This window comes from Uranotaenia lowii, chromosome 3 (genome assembly GCF_029784155.1).
Source record: "Uranotaenia lowii strain MFRU-FL chromosome 3, ASM2978415v1, whole genome shotgun sequence".
NCBI classification, from domain to species: Eukaryota; Metazoa; Arthropoda; class Insecta; order Diptera; family Culicidae; genus Uranotaenia; species Uranotaenia lowii.
Window position 1 is genome coordinate 98,335,618 of NC_073693.1, and position 16,230 is coordinate 98,351,847.

The 16,230-nt window shown below is 36.7% G+C and overlaps 1 long non-coding RNA gene across 1 annotated transcript; it reads right to left on the minus strand.

The window, feature by feature from the left end:
• Window positions 1-631: 631 nt before the first annotated feature.
• LOC129750897 (uncharacterized) lies at window positions 632-1,983 on the minus strand. Its single transcript, XR_008738523.1, has 3 exons — window positions 1,872-1,983; window positions 1,663-1,812; window positions 632-839 (listed from the first exon to the last, which is right to left on the minus strand). It is a non-coding gene; the product is annotated as an uncharacterized LOC129750897 (long non-coding RNA).
• Between the last annotated feature and the right edge of the window lie 14,247 nt (window positions 1,984-16,230).

The following is a 16,230-nucleotide window of genomic DNA, read 5'->3' on the forward strand; positions in this document are numbered from 1 at the left end:
GTTTTCAATCATGCATTTTAAAGGAGCGTCTGAACGATCTGAGCCAAAACAACCCATAATTTTTAAAGTTTGACCACGGTTTCGAAAGGGATTATATTTTTTAAAGAAATATATAGAAATTTCGGATTCAATTAAATCAAACGAAACAAATGCGTGAAAATTATGTTTATTTGAATTTAAAGAAATATGCGTGTTTGTTTTGTTGTCATAGATCAGGACTGAAATTGGCTTCTGCCGTTTGATTAAATATTATTGAAAAGAAACAAGTACCGGTGCACTAAAAACCTGCATTCAATTCTAGCCTGGAACCGACGGAATAGTCTATCCTGGAATAATATCCTCAGCCGGGCGGGCGAGCTAGACCGGTATTTCCATTTGGACTGAAGCCGGCAAGGTTGAGCCAAATTGATGCACCAAGCGAAGCAGCGGAAAGCAATTCCGAAATGTAACCCCCACGGAACCACACAAAACCTGGAAAAATAATCAAAATCTGTTTGGCAATGAAATCTTCGAGGTATTCGGTCCAAGCTTCGGACTGCCGCAGTTTATTTGAAGGTCGTAGCTCCTCGTGTTTGGGCTTCCAACTCCCTCAGCCGGGTCAAATGGTCCACGTACGATTTGTAACTGTTCTTCTGCTCTCCTTTTTTCGAGCAGCTGTTCCCACAACTGGTACATTTCAGGCCTACAAACCGAAGTCTGGGTGCTAAGCAACAGCCCCCGGGGGTTGATTTTTTTGTAAAATCTTACACTCGATCAATTGAGGTGTAGAAACTGACAAATTGTCAAGTTACCGGATGCGGTTCAGAAATTCCGACCGTCTCGGTCGTGCACGATTCCTGCTGAACATAAGAAGAGAAATTTCACAAATTAACATTCTAATTTATTGATGGAGACTTCTTCACTTGAAAAAGATTCCAAACGTTTCCGACAACGTTTTCTTAATTTCTATTCAATGCCTGCAATCACGTACAATGATTGTCGGTAGTTCTAAAGATAAAGAATGCATTGATTTTGGCGTTGCGAACTATTTTTATATGGCTTTTGTAAATGTGTAATATCTCCCGGTATGTCGGTTGTGCATATACCGCATCACATTATGAGATTAGAATGTATTTTCAAAAACCGATTCATACTAGGTCACGGTAAAAGTATTTTGGTGGATGGCAGCACTCATATGTAATTTTTTGGGGAACTGACAAAATTGGAGATCAGCAACTCGTTAGAGAAACCAAATTATTACAACCGTTGCTCAAGTTGGACCAACCTTAAGGATGCTATTGGTATAGGTATAGGTCATATTTTTACAGTTTATTTGAATACTGGCTTCGACCAGACCGAACTAATCCAAACAGTGGATATGATTGATTGAATTGAATTTCTAGTATGAAAAGATATGGATTTTAATTCATAAAAAGATTCCGTATCTTAACGGAAATATTAGCACATAAAGTTCAAATATCTATGAAAAATGTTGATAGCGTTAGCACTGATCATATGGTCAGTTACGTTAGGTTCGGTCTGGTCGAACCCCTACCATATATATATATTTCAAAATCTTGATTTCTTTGAAAATCAAGAACACGCATTATTTATTAAGCATGTTTTGCTATGGTGTGTCATGCATAAATATGTAATATGTAACAATTAATAAGTAATGATTACCTGCAACCGTAGTCCGTAATCGAAGTTTGTCTGTTGGCCATAATGACTTCAATAGGAAAAATCAGGACTGAATACTTGAACTTTCAGAAACCGTGACAGCTGTTACCAGTTTAAATTGGGGAGATCAGGAGACCATGATGGTGGAAATATCTGTTTAATACAAGGACAATTATTAAACTAAATAATATTGTATTGAACAACGCTTTTACCTGAAAATTCCGTTGATCACTACTCAGTACAGCAAAACTCACAAGGAATACAACTGATTGATCAATTCTGCGGGGAAAAACCATGAATACAAATGCTAAGATTAAATTATCCATTATAACCAACTTTATATTACATTTCCTTTGATTTATCGACTTAAACCACCTTAAACTGTGAAATTTTTCTGGAGTTGTCGCTCTGTTTCAAGACTTTCAATTGCTAACTGTTTTTCCTTTTTGTTTTGAAATCGCTCTGAGTAGTTTTTATCTATTTTGCTCGAAAAAGTGCGCGTCTTTGCTAAGTCCCAGGTTTTGGAACTCACTAGATGAAAACAACTCAGAATTTTGATTGATTCCAATTCAGTTGTTTTCATCTTCATACATGGGGCGACTCCTGAACAAAAACAAATCAGTCTCTGAATAATTTGAAATTACCGTGTAGTTAATTTTTCTTCAGTGTTGCCGAATTCAGCTTTTATTTTATTTCATTTATTTAATTTTTCATTTATTTTCTACATATCCTTTATCTCATCTTTACAATTAGATTTCGCTATCTATAATGTCATTTGGGAAAATGAAGGTATTTATTAGATTAAATCAGATTAATAGACATTCTAGTTAGTTATATAATTTGATGAAAAACCATTTCAGAAGAAAATTGGAAAACTTTTGTGGTATTTATATTTTGAAAAACAGTCCCAAAGAGTGACATGCAAAGTTACACAAGTGTTGCCAACCTCTCTGTTTCCAGAAAGCCACGCGTTAATATCATATTAAATGAAAAACATATTCTAACCATTCCTTCTTTGCTGTGAATCCCCCGAAGGCGTATCCAATATTGATGCAAATTATCTAATCACAGTTTTAGAAATTGAAGAAGTTTCGAGACACGCTTCACCATTCACATAGATACCCTTCAGTGGGGGTGCTGCAAGGCTTGTGTTCTTAATCTTCATATTGACCCGGACACACGCCGGCATCCGATTCGATTGATTATGAAGAAATCAATTGAAAAGTTACTTCGGTTCATGAAATGGAAAACGTTTGCCCGAGAAAAGCTGGATGATTGGATATTACAAAATGCCATCCACCGGTAATGCGCCGGCAGAAATTATCTGCCTCAACCAATCAAACGATAACAGCACAGTTGACCAATAGGTTACATAAACAATTTCCCTTCCTGTGTTTATTTCCCGAACGATCATCATTAGTCTAATCATTCTCAACAATATACATAAACATAATACATAGACATATAGGGATGGGATGTGTCATCTAAAATGTATCCTTTCCAAAAGAGCTAATATTAATTTGCATACTCATCACTGAAAGGTTTCCCTCCAATCAATGTAAGTATTTCGTGATTGTGCTAAGAAGGAGATGTGCCGGGGGTTTGTTAATGTGTTGTGTGTACATCGGAAAATGCTAATGGAGAGCATGGCCCCAACCTTGCCGATTCGTCGCCGACGTCCCCCCGGCAGGGAGGGTCTCAATGACCTTCCTTCCTTAAGCTATCATCCCCCCTAGGCTTCACCAAGCTTATTATGCGGTTGTTTACAGGCTGAAGTCTATCGACGAGCAGCCCCCATAGAAGATCCGCTTCTAATGACGAGAAAATTATGCTCATTTTTAGCTACTTGTTTATCTTTTGGCTTGGAGGGGCACATCATTCGGTCTCTGTCTTGTTTCCAATCGAGTCGAGCTGATGCGGCGGCTGATACCTTTCTTCCATCATAGGACTTGGTAGCAAAATGCACCTTATAAGACTTTTCTTTTAAGGTAAAAAAAGGCTAATCGACATTTGATATAAGATACTCGTATAAATTTTATCTCAGGTCAGGGTTCGGCACTCTGCAGCCCGTGAATTACCCGTCAATTTGCGTCCAATTATTTTGAAATTGTATGTAGTGAATAGTGTTGCTTATAGTGCGCAAAATAACGGCCACATGATAATTTTTTTTCAAATGTTGCATATAATCCAAATTTTTGCTCCAAAATTGAGTTAAGTTTGGAAACCACCAGCTCGTTGTTGGCGGCGTACCACTCCATGGCCTTTTTACCGTAATGGCAAGATGCCAAATCCGGCCAAAACAGTACGGAACAACCGTGTTTCTTCAGGAAAGGCAGCAGACGTTTATTCAAACACTCTTACACGCAAATTTCTTGGTTGACAGTCCCGGAAGCTATGAAAATGATGCTTTTCAAGCCACAGGTACAGATGGCTTGCCAAACCAGATATTTCTTCGCGAACTTTGACAGTTTCATATGCTTGAAAATATCTACTACATTTCCCCTTCCTTTTGCCGTATAAAACTCCTGTCCCGGAAGCTGCTTGTAGTCGGCTTTGACGTAGGTTTCGTCGTCCATTACCACGCAGTCAAACTTCGTCAGCATCGTCCTGTACAGCCTCCGGGATCGCGCTTTGGCCGTCGTATTTTGTTTATCATCGCGATTTGGAATCACTACCTTCTTGTAAGTCGATAGTCCGGCTCGTTTTTTGGCTCGATGCACGGTTGTAGACGATACACCCAGCTTATTTGCGGCATCTTGGAGAGAAGGGTTAGGGTTTCGCATGAAACTACCGGCAACTCTCTTTGTCGTCTCAGCGGCTTCCGGTTTTCGATTTCCCCCCGATCCAGACTTCCTAACTGTCGACAAACGTTCTCCAAACACATTACATTAATTACATTTGTAACGGTTGATTTGGCAACTTTTAGCGATTTTGCCAGCTTTGCGTGCGAGTAGCTCGGATTTTCGCGATGCGCGAGCAAAATTTTGATACGCTGCTCTTCTTCCTTGGATGGCATTTTGACAACTGAAGAGTGAATTCCAAAATCAAAATAGGAGCAACATTCTACACACACACACACCTACAAAATGAGGGTTGTTCAGGTTTTTTAAATGCAAAATTGAAAGAAATACGTCAAGTTGATATTGACCAAATTTTGGCCGTATCACCCTTCAGTTGGTCCGACTGTACACAAAATTTTGAAAAAATTAATTGCAGGGAAAATTTTAAATAACTTGAAACATCTTAAAAAAACCACTAACTGCGCAGAATTAAGGGCCGGCCGTTTACGGTAGTTGATGTGCCACAATAAAAAACATCATCAAAAGTAAATATCATTTAAAAATAAAGCTCTCTTTTTTAACTGTTTCCGACCATTTTTTGTCAAAAATGTTCCACTGGATGACAAATTCGTGGGATTTTTTTATTAAATTCAACAGAAGGTGCACATTACCTTCCTCTTCCTATACCGGAGCAATCATATTGGCTCGGCAGCAAAGTATAAATCGCAAATTATGGCACAGCCCCAGTAGGGTGCAATATGATGATGAGATGGCGATGATCTAGGTAAGTATATGAAAAGACAAGTATTTGCACTATTTGCTCGATGGAATTCCTAAATTCCGTCGGCTAAACAATACGTTTGGATTAAATCTATTTTCTGCCTGAAAAGTTACTGTGTATCTAACGGTTGAAAGGGGGTCTGTTCACCACGTTTTAAAACAGGTGCAACTGGATACAATAATTCAAAGTAACTAAGCAATTTTTTTCTAGGTATTCAGTTGCGATCTTACATAATTCAAATAGCTTTTAATATGCTTTTTATCTGTGACCGTATATATTCATAATGAAGAAACATAGATGGAGACACAATAACAACTTTCATCGCTAGCACATAAAAATTTAAGAAGGATTCCAGGTTTCTTGTTGATTGTTCTAATACACAATCCAAAAAAATCACGAGATAAAATAGGCAAATGAAATTATACAAAATTATCTCGTTTCATCCCACCCACGCATTACCAAACCAAACAGATGATTCAATCACAGACTACATTTTATTACATCGCGAGTAGCGATATTTACATTCATATCAATAGCTGTCTACTATAGTAGAGCCTCAACTTCACGTTTTCTATAAACAGATAATCGCTGGTTGTTTCCGTACTCTGGCTGGGAGGATGCGATCTATTTTAGGCAAATTGAGTAACTATACCTTCCAACTTTGGATGTTGGCTGAATCGCGGGGTTCAAACTTAAACCGGGAAAAGACAGTTGAATTAAGGATAACCGTCTGTCAGAGTCGGGGGAAATCTATTCAATGAAAAGATAACGAGCAGATCCTTTCATTCATTGCTCGGTTTAAGAAAGAAGAGCGTTATGAACCTACATAGAGGAAGTTAATTAGTGGTAACTACTTGTACTCACTCTACTTGTAGTTCACTTCTTGTACTTTTTCCGAAAGATTCATTTTTATATATATTAAAAAACTAAAACTTTTTTTCTGTTTTTAGTTATATTTCACCAGATATATTTGAGGCCTCTAAGGACAAAGAGGGTTCAGTGTCCAGTTGATAAATTTTAAGTAAATAATAAAAAAAACAATTGTTAATCTTTAATTGGTACAATTTCCAAATGTTTTGAAGTTCATATTTCAAGTTCATGTTTTTCAATGGAACGAAAATAAAAATTTTGAAGCGTATTTTCTTGTCAACACTTTTGGCAATTATTATTAAGAAATTGTAGTTCGTTGAATCAATCTCACATGAAAGCAGATATTATTGCCACAGGGTGTCCCATTATGACTAAGCACAATTCAAAATGAACAGTATAAACACAATTTAGGAGCAATTTTTTTTTTCATTTTCATGTTCTTTAAAGTTTTGTTTTAAAGTGAATCAATAAAAAATCATATTTCAGCCAATCGTAGGCCAGTAATCGATTTTTAATTGAAGACAGCTCATTGGCTTCAGCACAGACTGATTGGCGATGATTTTTGCCTCTTTTTGTCCAGTATTTTCGATAGAATTTGCAGGCTTCACATGTTTTCTCAAATACGATTTAGCAAGGGCCCAAAAAGTTTCAATCGGTCTCGCTAGAGGACAATTTGGCGGATTCATCTCCTTCGGTACGATCTGGACTTTGTTGGATTTGTACCAAGTCATCGTGTCTCTTGAGTAGTGGACTGATGGAAAATCAGAAATAAACAGTACTGGGTAATCATGCTTGCTGATCACGTGCTGCCCGAGGTTGCTGGCGTCGATTCAGCCACTTTCGGATGTAAACAGCTCTAATCATTTTGTCAATAGTCAGGACAGCTCGGAAAGCTCATATATGGCTTACCAAACCCTTTCCTGTTTTCCGAATTTTTCAATGAAAATCGATGACCCCGTCTCGTCAACACCTTGGCTGTCCCGAACAGTGTGATACTGGTAACCCGGAAGCGTTTTGTAATCAAATTTGAATAGGTTTCGTCGTCGATGATAACGCACATCGATTTTCAACACAGCAGTTGATCATATTATTCACGAGCTCTTGGTTCGACAGAAGCAGCTTGGTTTTTATTTTGATCCGGCTTCTTCTGCTTCTCATATGTCTTTAGACCCAATCTAACACCTTTGTACGATGGACAGTTCTGAGAAGGGTTCCACGTATTTGGTCGCATCGCGAACTGAGGTATTTGCAGATATACTAGAACCGATATACACCACTTAACGAAAAATCGGGAGACACGAATAGCGCTATCTGGCGACAGAAATGGAACTATTACACTGTGAATTTTTTCGGAGCTCAGAGATGCCAGGTGTCCTGATTTTTCAATTGACAATCGCAAAAAGTGTGGCGTAGCATATAGAAAAGGCGGAAGTAAAATGATTTGAATAAATATGAATTATTAACAGCGCATAATCTTACAATTCTTAAAACGTCGTCTAAACCCTTAAAGCATCGGCAGCGGTAAGTGCTATCCCAGGTGTTAACCCCGGACACATTCTAGGTCCTTTTTTAGCTTTAGCAGTACATTTGCGTACCGGCAAGTGCTAAACTGGTTTCCATTTTAGCCACTGGTGACGCTCCGATATGTGTTGTTGTTTTTTGATGCTATTTCCTTTTGTTAGCATCTGTCAAATCAGGAGCTGGTCGGTATTCAAATATGGCTCCGGACTTGCTTTTTCAATACCGAGGAGCAAGTGTCAAAATTGATTGTTATTATAGCTTTGACACCTGACCGCTGCTGATACTCTTAAACATCGTGATTTTAATATTCCTATCGATTTAGCGCAAAGTTTAAAAAAAGAAAGAATGAAAAGGGAATGTTATTAGAATCAAAAACTTTAAGGTCAAGAATTCGTAATAAATGACTAATTTATTATGACTTCATAAATGAGCGCTGATTTGGTCTAGTTGATAGGCTGGCGCGAGTCTGGTAACCCAGGCGTACTGGGTTCGATTCCCGGTAGCGGCAAGAAAAACTTTTGGGTTCGAATCCCATAAGTTGCCGACAGGTAAGATGTGTTTCATTGTATAAATAATCATATGTTTCAGAGGGAACGCATCTGGGAATAACCTGAAGAGACTATTGCAAGCGGAGTGGATTGCCAACCATTGTAGGTCTCTGAAGACTTCCCTCGACGAACCATTGGCCGTGGAAGCCTGAGAAGCAATTCGAAGGCCAAGCCACACAGACATAGGCTGGACCTTGCTACCGATGGGGGAACCATACATACATACAATTTATTATGACTTCATAAATAACTAAAAATACATTGATTTACAACATTCGCGATAAAATTTGCCTGCACAGATTTTAGACTTTTGCATTGCAAATTTTCGCCAACACTTAACGAGAAAGCAAACAAACTACATATTCTTAATCAAACATTTGCCCCTTTTAGTTTCTTTAAATCAAATTCCATAAATTTTATTTCATCTTTATCTTTGTCTTTATTTCGAGTTTTTATCAACGATCCGTTACCTAGAATATGTCATACAAAACGCAAATCAAAATAAGCGGAAGCTTAATACAAATTTCAAAAGCTTAGCTAAGAGACGAAAATTAAATATAGATAAAGTAATAAAAAAAATTTAAATTCAAAATTGATTATTATTAATTTTTCCTAGTTATATTTAAACAGTTTTTTGTGTTTTGGAATATCATTTGTTTTGCAATAGTAAAAAATAATAAAAACGTTTCATTTCAAAACCAATATACATGCCAATACCAATATAATTTCGTCACATTCCATGGCGGGAACAGAATTTTTCCTTCTTGGTAATAATAAATGACATGATGCTAAATGTGCACACAGTTTTCGTATTAATTAATTAAAAAATGTGCTTAAATTTTGTTTTCTGCTTGATAATCGTTTCTGTGAAACTATTTCAGCTGTGATTTTTTATTTGTTCAGATTTTTGTTTTGCGTTCACGTGCACAATAAATGATGGGAAAACATTAAGAAATATTTTGCATTCCGATTAATCATTGCGAATCGAAAGAGTTTTTTTTATTTATTGCAGTACAATTGGTTTGAATTTGAAAGAAAAAACAATTCTGTTGCATACATTTGCCTCAAATAATAAAAAAAATCAATCTGTGCCCTTTCAAAATGTTAATCTGGAGTTGTCAAAATGCTGATCAGGGATGCCGTCCGAATATTTTTTCATCACTTTTTTTGTTTAGTTTAGGAACACATAAAAAAAAATCCGCTCATTGAAGAAATGAATTCAAAATTCGCACCACCAGCCTTCTTTCATGTTTTTCAGAAGATATGTTACAAGTCTCTCAGGCATGATTCCAAGTCCACAATCAGAAAACATGGATATTAGTTGTTAGCTTTTTGTTTTTTTTTTGGAGCACTGGCATTTCGGAAACGCTTTGTTAGCATTCATTTTTTTAATCAATTCATTAATTATAAACATTCAAGAGAGATTATTGTCATGTTATTGCTGGATAAAAGCACGGTATAATATCCTTTGACCAAAATCTGGACTTGATAAATGATCTAACAAACTTTATAGTTTGATAATGATAAACCAATTTGTTTGAAAATGTTCAAATATTAACAAGAAAAATCTAGCATGAGACAATAACAATACCATCTTTTAATACGAATCGTTTAAAACCCCATTTTTTGCCAAATTGAAAAGCGACACCCGTCATCTAGTAAAGAGAAAATAACGATATTTCTACGAAAATTTCGTGATATTTTTTTCCTTAACTATTATTAGTAAGCAACATTTTGATAAACAGTTAAGCAGTTGACCGATTGAATTTAAAATCTTTTTCTTAAAAAAACACTTCATGCGCATCCAAATCTATGTATTTTTTTAAACAATCAAATTTGTTGGTTTACTAAAAATTTTATGGTGCAAGAATAGAAACAAACAATTTTATTTATTATAACTGGCATCCCTGACTAAGTCGAGTCGGAATACACGCTATCAGAGGTGCCAGATCGTTTCATCGAAAATCAGGACACCGCGAAGAAAAAAATCAGGATTTTTCAGGACACCTCTAAATTGGTGAAAATAACATGCAGTTCGGCTTTGATTGCATAACTAAAGGCGAAATATAGGTGCTGAAGACGCCTCGAATTATACAACTGAAGCGAGAAAAACCTTGGCTGGTCTGCAGTTAATATCGAAAAACACCATTTAAATATCATTTGAACCAAAAAATATCATTGGTTTAACAGGTTAAACTATTTTATTAAAGATTTGTTTGGTGTTCTCATCATTTAACAATAAATTTAGTAATAATTTAGATATTTTTAAAAAAATCAGGACAAATCAGGACATTTTAAGGGTCATTTTTGAAAAATCAGGACAATTCAAGCGTTTTTGAAAAATCAGGACGGCCTCTCGAAAATCAGGACAAATCCTGATAAATCAGGACACCTGACACCCCTGCACGCTATTCACAAGTTAGACGAATTTCTCGAATTAATGCTTCCATTTTGCCCGCTAGAGGATGCTGATGGTGTCGCCTTCTCATTATGTATGTATGTATGTATGTATGGTTCCCCCATCGGTAGCAAGGTCCTGCCTATGGCTGTGTGGCTTGGCCTTCGAATTTCTTCTAGGGCTTCCACGGTCCGATGGTTCGTCGAAGGAAGGCATCCAACCCTCAGAAACCTACAATGGCCGGCTACCCGTGCCGCTTGCACTGATTTCTTTGGATTATCCCCAGATGCATTCCTCCTGAAATTATTTGTATCTAGAAATTTAAGGAATAATATGATTTCGGAAATATTTAGTAGTATAGCAATATGATAAAATAGAATGTTGTATATAAATATAATATAATGAATACAAATCAAATCATGAAACAAAAGGAGAAATTTTATTCTTATTTTTAAAAGGATACGGCACAGAAGAGTGAAGACATTTTTATGTCATTTCACTATCTAACAGTGGCACAAGCCTGTAATACATTAGATATAATACATTGTGATATGGATGAACTGAACATGGATTAGTGACAATTTTATTTTCTTTTTTCCCATTAACATCAATTTGATGCATATTGAATGAAGAAAGGTGATGAGGAAGTTTTGTTGATTTATGACTAATGTAACAACTTTTTCTAGCACAAAAGAGCACGATACACGCTACTGTCCAGTCAATCAAACAAAATACACGAGCGAATAATATTTATCACTTTGTTCATGAACACAAGCAGAATTTCATGCGAATTGTGCTTTGAAATTGAAAACTTATAGTCAAAGGCAATCATACAGTAATGATACTACATTCAACTTCCAGCAATTTTGAGCAGCAGACAATCAAACAATATCATCTGGTACCTAAATAATGTGGTATATGACAAAAAGGAACGAACTCACCAAATTTCTCCCAAGGCTGGTGCTAGATTTTTTTCTCCAGTTACCCCACCCACACACATGGCCGAGCATCTCCACTCTCTTTTCTAAAACTCTCTTCTTTAATCGTTACTGCATCACTCACGCACACTACAACAGTATCACTGGCTTGAGCGGGGGGAACTTTTTGGAAATACCGTAAATGTAATCAACTAAAAAGCTATCGATCTTGTAGCATCTTTAATTTCGAATTGAGCAGAACTTTCAATTGAAACAAATTATCACTAGGCCCTCTCATTCACCATCACATGTACACCGATTCCGTCAGCATAATGAGCTTACGCATCTTCCATGTCTTCCAACTATAGACGCCATTTTTCCGGATTGAACTTCAAGTGAACACACAAAACGCGCTTAACCCTACTCAGCTTATCATTCTTTTTGCATTCACAATCTTTTGCATCTTCACAATTCCACCTTGCACACATTTCCTGTTTCACATTCCTGAAATTTCAACGAGCGAAAAAACGCGAGCACCCCACATGCCTACTTCGCGCACCATAAGCGAGACGAGAAAACAAAAACGACTGCACCCGCCCAGCGCTCGACGAAGACTGTGGTGTCGCCTTCTCATTATATGAAGAAAATAAGTGTGGTGAATATTGTTTCAATTATATTTGGTATTTGTCTTACTGGCGTAAGCACGCATGACTTTCAGGTCCAAAGTTTTGTCCACCGAACCCGTCTGCTTTCCTCTAGATACTTCTGAATTCAATTTCAGAGCGCTCCAATGCTTGTTTCTTCCATTTTCGCTAACAGACTCTACGAAATTTTGGGGATAATAATCCATTTGTGCACGATATTTATGCGTTTTTTCCGGGGAAAAGCATCTCATATTTACGAAAAGTATGAAAAGTGGAGCTCACAATACACAGAGTTTTAAGTTAAGCCGTAACCAACAAAACCCAGAAGAAATCAGCTGTTTAATAGGGTAAATGTACCTAAGACAACGGCTTAAGGAAGCTGTTTTCATTAATTCAATAGAATTGCCTTCCATGTTGAATTGAAACTGATATTTATTCATTGAACTATATTTCGAATACTGTTTTATGAAACTGTGTAGGAAATAGATCAATCCATTACGTACTTTTGAGTCAATTTATGATTTATTTTTCTCATTCAAGTTCCTCCATTGTCGTACCAGGTCCCTAATTCCGTCGTACAAGGAGACCGGAATTGTCTAAATTTATTCCACCCTCTTCAGAAATACATTTAAAATTTTGCGGTTGCGGTTCATGCAATTGGCATTAGCTTACATCGAACGGATCAACCGCGCAGGATAACAGCAAAAGCTCTCTCGAGTAACCAGTCGCAATAAGCTATGAAACTAGGATAGCTTTATTCTAAACAGGTCTACCATTGCTTGGCTAATGCATCTGCAGGCAGCAAAATATCATACCTTCTATTCAATTCTACCGAAATTGTCTCAAACTATTCCTCCCTCATGAGGGATAGATTTGAAATTTTGCGGTTGCGGTTCATACAAATGCGATTATTTACTTCGCACAAATCAACCGCGCAGGATAACTGCAAAGTTCGAATAAGATTTAAGTCGCAATAAAATGGACTTGCCAAGAAATCCCAAGTTAGCGTTTTTGTACCTAGGAACCATTGCTTGGCTAAGGCAATTGCAGGCAGCACAATATTAAACCTTACAAATGGAATCCACCCTGCAAATGTATTTTCTACCAACACACTCTCCAACGGACTGGGCTGCCATGATCCAGGATTTGTCTGTAAAATAAGATTTTATAACATTCAAACCGACATTTTCCACAAATTACATGGCACAAATTTACACAGTAACTGCATATATTTAAAGAACATCAACATTTTTAATAGTACTATGTGTTTTTCTACGTATAAGACTGAATAGTAAGACATTTGAGGAGAGGCAGAATCACATTTGCGTTTTGTCAACATGTGTATTCTTATCCATGTGGGAACCCTGGCGAAGGATATCGACACAAAGCAACGCCACGTTGATGCGTGTAAAGGCGCCCGCACAATAGTCCGTCGGACGTCGCGTCGAGTCAGCGTCGCGTTGACATTTCATTTTGGGGATACCGTTTTCCGTTTGAGCCACCACAATGGTGCGTCGCGTCAGTGACAGCATTGTACTAAAACGCTGAACTTGTTCTAAACAGCAGCGTTCTCCAGCGTCGACGTTTTCGTTTTGAAATAAATCAAAATTCCAGCGCGTCAGCAGGGTTTTGAATATTCTTTTTTATGCTGTTTTGTCAAAGTTTGACACAAATATACTCAAAAATAAAATTATCGTCATTTTTTTGTGTTTTGTAATGTTAGGCACCCCGTGTTTTGTTTCAAACATTCAAGAAAGCCTTGTCAGTAGACGCTGTATTCTGCTGCAAAAAAATCCCAGTGCGTCGCGTCAGCGTTTTAGTACTCAACGACAGCGTTGACAGCTGACGCGACGCGACGTCCGACGTGCTATTGTGCGGGCGCCTTAATGCGCATTAGACTGGTTCAGCTAATCTATTCAAATTTTTTTGCGAACGATAAAAGTTTTTTCAAAAATGTTTTTTTTCGGAAATTGACGCTTCGTTTTTCTAACATTTTGTTGTTTGGGTTCCAATTTTTGGGAAATGGCGTAGAGTAATCCAACTGAAATTAAACTTTTCGACTTTTTTTATTCAAATTGTAATATAAGCGGGTTTGATTTTGTTGAATTTTGAACGACTATATGTACAAAAATTCATATCTACCGTTTTTTTATCCAAACTTGTATTGAGATCCAAACCAGAGACTCATGAACTCTTATTTCAAAGTTTAAATGTTCCATTCATTCAAATTCTCTTGTCATTTTGACCTTCAACGGGAATTTTTTGCATCGTCTTTCCATACATCGTAAAGATTCAATAAAAATCGAGGTTTTCGGTCCAGGAATTGAATTTTTTCCTCGAGTTGATCCCCATTTAGAGAATTTCTGAAAACTGTAGAAGTTTTAGTTTTAGTTTTCAAGGATCTCTCAGTGACCATTCTGTAGAGCAAAGCGTTTGGTCGTATGTGAGATATTGCAGTTTGAATGCAAGAAGTTTAAAAAGTCTAATTTTTAACTAATTGATGTATCTCATGTTTCAAACACTTGAGAAAGGTTTAGTGTCATCAGATAATAGAACCAAAAATAATCAAATATTAAAATATGAAATAATTTTGAAGAAACAATGTCATTGGAGTTGAACGTTATAAATGTGAAAGATGGAGATATTCTTGCGTGCACCCAAACGTCTATTTAATTATGCACGATACTGTTAGTAAATAATTTGTAAAACACCAACCACTAAGCTAAAAAATCCATCAATTCTTTGTTCATTTGAAACCATGCATTATAAGCAATGCTGAATACATTCAAGGAATTTATTAATATAAATAGACTTTTAGCACTTATCTCCCAGCACATCCAGTTCCTAGCTTCAAAATAAACAAAATTACTGTATTGTGTTGTGATTACTTGGAAATCGATTATGTTCATTCTCTATGAGTCCGACTGTGTTCAGCAAAAAATAGTAAAAATGAACCGGTCTAATTCCAATTCTTGCAAAACTGATTCCTATTCCTGTCGCAAAATTACAACGAATTATGGAGGCCGAGCGATTCCATTTCAATCGAATATTGACAAGTTTATATAGTTCAGATTAGTTTGAATAATTTTTCTAATTTTATATCAACACTTTTCTGTTGAATTTGATGATTTTGATTGTTATATGCATTGACAGGAGGCGTTAAAACAAAGAAACACGTTGGGGGGATCACTAAGTTCGTCTTTCAATATGGCGGAGTGTGCCAATAATTAATTTCACTTCGAGATTTCAAAATCAAATATCTCAAAAAATAGTTTTAAAAGTGACAAATTTGTGATAGAAAATTGATTCACAGGCGTAAGTTTATCATGTGAAGTAGCCTATTAAAGTGGAAAGTGATTTTTCGGCTCTAAAACATGCATTCTTGAATTGCGACGAATCAGAGGGATACGACGGAGGAGGGTACACCTACCCTAGTCATCCGGAATGAGGACTGACATGATAGGACATCCTATAGCTGAAGAAATTATATTTTCTGTACCGTGAGTTCAATGCTTTTACACCGAATTTCTTGAAATTCTTTTGATTTTTTTGTGTATAAGACGGTAATCGCTGGTCTACTGGTGACATGGGATCGATTCCTATCTCGGTACTGGGTGTCATGGCTATAAGGGAGGGAGGGTGGTGGAAGGTCTTGAAAATTTTAGAGTAGAACATTTCGAGTTGCATTTCAGGACCCTCAGGGAAGAACGGAGGATTTAAGCATCCCCGTCCTTGAGGGTCTGCAAATGCCATGCGAAATGCTCTACTCTACTAATTTCTAATTCTTTATCAAATTTTGATGAACTTTTAACACATTGCGGACAAAATACGAGATATCTCGTTTTTCGCATGACACGAATGGGCTACATACAGAAGCCTAACTCAAATGTTATAAATTGAATCATGAATCTTTATTTTACAAAATTGAACCTAACACTTCAGAAACTCATAGAAACTAAGTTGGAAGAATTTGATCAAGTTGATTCTAAGATATAGAATGCCGAATATCGATGTTTTTGGCTAAGATTTCTTCGCGGTCTTAAATGTGTTAAGATGATCCAAGGGTAACCATCTCGACTCCGAACTAAAGCCAAAACCTCTAAATCTTATCG